Below are 4,639 nucleotides of genomic sequence, written 5' to 3'. Positions count from 1 at the left end.
AGCCCCTCCTTCAGCGGGCAGTGGCGTCACGGGACGCATGCGTCCAGCGGCTTGGAAAAAAAAAAGCCGGCCGGAAGCGCCCCCTGTCCCACGCATGCGCGGGCCGGCCTCAGCTCGGGAAGCCGGTTCTCCAGGCTGGAGTTAACACACGTTGGTCACGTGTGGGCTGCGGTAGGCGTTGGAAGCTGTCACAGTAGAGCCCAAGCTCTACCTCCATCAGGTGTCGTGATTTGACTTCCCCATGCAGTAGGACACTCCTGCTTATCAGCAGGGTGGCAGCCTCTTTGAGACTACTCTTGAGGCGGCTATGAGGATGCTACTGATCAGGGCCAACACTAACTGCCACCGAGGAAAAACACAACTGACACACAAGTTAGTTGCAAGTCACACAGGCAATTTATTACTCACAGATCCTTTTGGCATGCCTGGGTACAGCTAAAGGGGGCCCTCGCATGCTCCTCTCAGCTGTCTTTGGTCAGAGCTCAGAGCAGGGTGGAGACAGCCCACGGTCACCTTGGAGTCTGGCGGCTACCTCAGCAGGGGGCCCCTCACCTTTAGTACCTTTTCTTGGCCAAGGTTTTCTAACAGGTGTCAATCCAGAGCAGGGGTAGTCAGCCTTTTTATACCTACCGCCCACTTTTGTATCTGTTAGTAGTAAAATTTTCTAACTGCCCACCAGTTCCACAGTAATGGTGATTTATAAAGTAGGGAAGTAACTTTACTTTATAAAATTTATAAAGCAGAGTTACAGCAAGTTAAAGCATATAATAATAATTACTTACCAAGTACTTTATGTCGGATGTTCGCTAAGTTTGGCAGAATAAATCTTTTTTTGTTTTGTTATAATTTTATTTTTTTAATGGGGTGACATCAATAACTCAGGATACATATATTCAAAGATAACATGTCCAGGTTATCTTGTCGTTCAATTATGTTGCATACCCATCACCCAAAGTCAGATTGACCTCTGTCACCTTCTATCTAGTTTTCTTTGTGCACCTCCCCCTCCCCCTTTCCCTTTCCCTCTCCCTCTACCCCCTCCCCCCGTAACCACCACACTCTTATCAATGTCTCTTAGTCTCACTTTTATGTCCCACCTACGTATGGAATAATGCAGTTCCTGTTTTTTTCTGATTTACTTATTTCACTTCGTATAATGTTATCAAGATCCCACCATTTTGCTGTAAATGATCCGATGTCATCATTTCTTATGGCTGAGTAGTATTCCATAGTGTATATGTGCCACATCTTCTTTATCCAGTCATCTATTGATGGGCTTTTTGGTTATTTCCATGTCCTGGCCACTGTGAACAATGCTGCAATGAACATGGGGCTGCATGTGTCTTTGCGTATCAATGTTTCTGAGTTTTTGGGGTATATACCCAGTAGAGGGATTGCTGGGTCATGAGGCAGTTCTATTTTCAGTTTTTTGAGGAACCACCATACTTTCTTCCATAATGGTTGTACTACTTTACATTCCCACCAACAGTGTAAGAGGGTTCCTTTTTCTCCACAGCCTCTCCAACATTTGCTATTACCTGTCTTGTTAATAATAGCTAATCTAACAGGTGTGAGGTGGTATCTCATTGCAGTTTTGATTTGCATTTCTCTAATAACTAACGAAGATGAGCATCTTTTCATATATCTGTTGGCCATTTGTATTTCTTCCTGGGAGAAGTGTCTGTTCATGTCCTCTTCCCATTTTTTTATTGGATTGTTTGTTTGTTTGTTGTTGAGTTTTATGAGTTCTTTGTATATTTTGGATATTAGGCCCTTATCTGAGCTGCTGTTTGAAAATATCATTTCCCATTTAGTTGGCTGTCTGTTTATTTTGTTATCAGTTTCTCTTGCTGAGCAAAAACTTAGTCTGATGTAGTCCCATTCATTAATTTTTGCCTTCACTTCTCTTGCCTGTGGAGTCAAATTCATAAAATGTTCTTTAAAACCCAGGTCTATGAGTTTAATACCTATGTCTTCTGCTATGTACTTAATTGTTTCAGGTCTTATGTTTAGATCTTTGATCCATTTTGAGTTAATTTTAGTACAAACTGTAGTCCAGTTTCATTCTTTTGCATGTGGCTTTCTTTTCTCCATTGTGTGTTGTTGGCCCCTTTATCAAAAATTATTTGACTATATATATGTGGTTTTATTTCTGTGTTTTCTATTCTGTTCCATTGGTCTGAGTGTCTATTTTTCTGCCAATACCATGCTGTTTTGATTGTCGTGGCCCTATAATATAGTTTGAAGTCAGGTATTGTAATGCCCCCAGCTTCATTCTTTTTCTTTAGGATTGCTTTGGCTATTCGGGATTTTTTATAGTTCCATATAAACCTGATGATTTTTTGTTCCATTTCTTTAAAAAATGTCATTGTAATTTTGATGGGAATTGCATTAAATTTGTATATTGCTTTGGGTAATATGGCCATCTTGATTATATTTATTCTTCCTAACCAAGAACAAGGAATATTCTTCCATCTCATTATATCTTTTTCGATTTCCCTTAACAATGGTTTATAGTTTTCATTATATAAGTCCTTTACATTCTTTGTTATGTTTATTCCTAGGTATTTTATTTTTTTTGTTGCAATCGTGAAGGGGTTTATTCTTTTGAGTTCATTCTCAAATGTTTCATTGTTGGCATATAGAAAGGCTATTGACTTCTGTATGTTAATTTTGTATCCTGCGACCTTACTGTATTGGCTTATTGTTTCTAGTAGTCTTTTTGTGGATTCTTTGGGGTTTTCAATGTATAGGATCATATCATCTGCAAAAAGTGATACCTTTACTTCTTCTTTTCCGATATTGATGCCTTTTATTTCTTTGTCTTGTCTGATTGCTCTGGCTAGAACCTCTAGTACCACATTAAATAAGAGTGGAGAGAGTGGACAACCCTGTCTTGTTCCTGATTTAAGGGGGAAAGCCTTCAGTTTTGTGCCATTTAATATGATGTTAGCTGATGGTTTATCATATATGGCCTTTATCATGTTGAGATATTTTCCTTCTATACCCATTTTGTTGAGAGTCTTAAACATAAAATTGTGTTGTATTTTATCGAAAGCCTTTTCTGCGTCTATTGATAAGATCATGTGGTTTTTGTTCTTTGTTTTGTTGATATGGTGTATTATGTTAACCGTTTTACGTATGTTGAACCATCCTTGAGATTCTGGGATGAATCCCACTTGATCATGATGTATTATTTTTTTAGTATGTTGTTGTATTCGATTTGCTAGTATTTTGTTTAGTATTTTAGCATCTGTATTCATTAGAGATATTGGTCTGTAGTTTTCTTTTTTTGTGCCATCCTTGCCTGGTTTTGGTATGAGGGTTATGTTGGCCTCATAAAATGTGTTTGGTAGTATTGCTTCTTCTTCAAATTTTTGGAAGACTTTCAGTAGAATAGGAATCAAGTCTTCTTTGAATGTTTGATAAAATTCGCTGGTATAGCTGTCTGGGCCTGGACTTTTATTTTTGGGGAGGTTTTTAATGGTTTTTTCTATTTCTTCTCTACTAATAGGTCTGTTTAGGCTTTCTGCTTCTTCTTGACTCAGTCTAGGAAGGTTGTATTGTTCTAAGAATTTATCCATTTCTTCTAGGTTGTTGAATTTAGTGGCATAAAGTTTTTCATAGTATTCTACAATAATTCTTTGTATATCTATGGTGTCCGTGGTGATTTCTCCTCTTTCATTTTGGATTTTGTTTATATGAGTTCTTTCTCTTTTTTCCTTGGTAAGTCTTGCCAAGGGTTTGTCAATTTTGTTGATCTTTTCAAAGAACCAGCTCCTTGTTCTATTAATTTTTTCTATAGTTTTTCTGTTCTATATTTCATTTATTTCTGCTCTGATTTTTATTATCTCCTTTCTTCGGCTGGTTTTGGGTTGTCTTTGTTCTTCTTTTTCTAGTTCCTTAAGGTGTAAAGTTAAGTGGTTCACTTGGGCTCTCTCTTGTTTGTTCATATATGCCTGAAGTGATATGAACTTCCCTCTTATCACTGCTTTTGCTGCATCCCATAGATTCTGATATGTAGTATTGTCATTTTCATTTGTCTGTATATATCTTTTGGTCTCTGCACTTATTTCTTCTTTGACCCATTCATTTTTTTAAAAGTATGTTGTTTAGTTTCCACATATTTGTGGGATTTTTTCCCTCTTTTTTGCCATTGAATTCTAGTTTCAAGGCTTTATGATCAGAAAATATGCTTGGTACAACTTCGATTTTTCTGAATTTGCTGATGTTGTTTTTGTGGCCCAGCATATGGTCAATTCTTGAGAATGATCCATGTACACTGGAGAAAAATGTATACTCAGTCACTTTGGGATGAAATGTCCTGTAGATGTCTATCATATCCAGGTGCTCTAGTGTTTTGTTTAAGGCCACTATATCTTTGTTGATTCTCTGTTTGGATGACCGATCTAGAGCCATCAGCGGTGTATTGAGGTCTCCAAGTATGATTGTATTTTTGTCAGTTTTTGTTTTAAGGTCAATAAGTAGCTGTCTTATATATTTTGGTGCTCCTTGGTTTGGTGCATATATATTAAGAATTGTTATGTCTTCTTGATTCAGTGTCCCTTTGGCCATTATGAAATGGCCATTTTTGTCTCTGAGTACTTTTGCTGTCTTGTAATCAGCATTATCAGATATG

Source organism: Saccopteryx leptura, chromosome 1 (assembly GCF_036850995.1).
Source record: "Saccopteryx leptura isolate mSacLep1 chromosome 1, mSacLep1_pri_phased_curated, whole genome shotgun sequence".
In the NCBI taxonomy this organism is placed as follows: domain Eukaryota; kingdom Metazoa; phylum Chordata; class Mammalia; order Chiroptera; family Emballonuridae; genus Saccopteryx; species Saccopteryx leptura.
The sequence above is the reverse complement of the archived record's forward strand: the minus strand, read 5'-3'. Positions refer to the sequence as shown.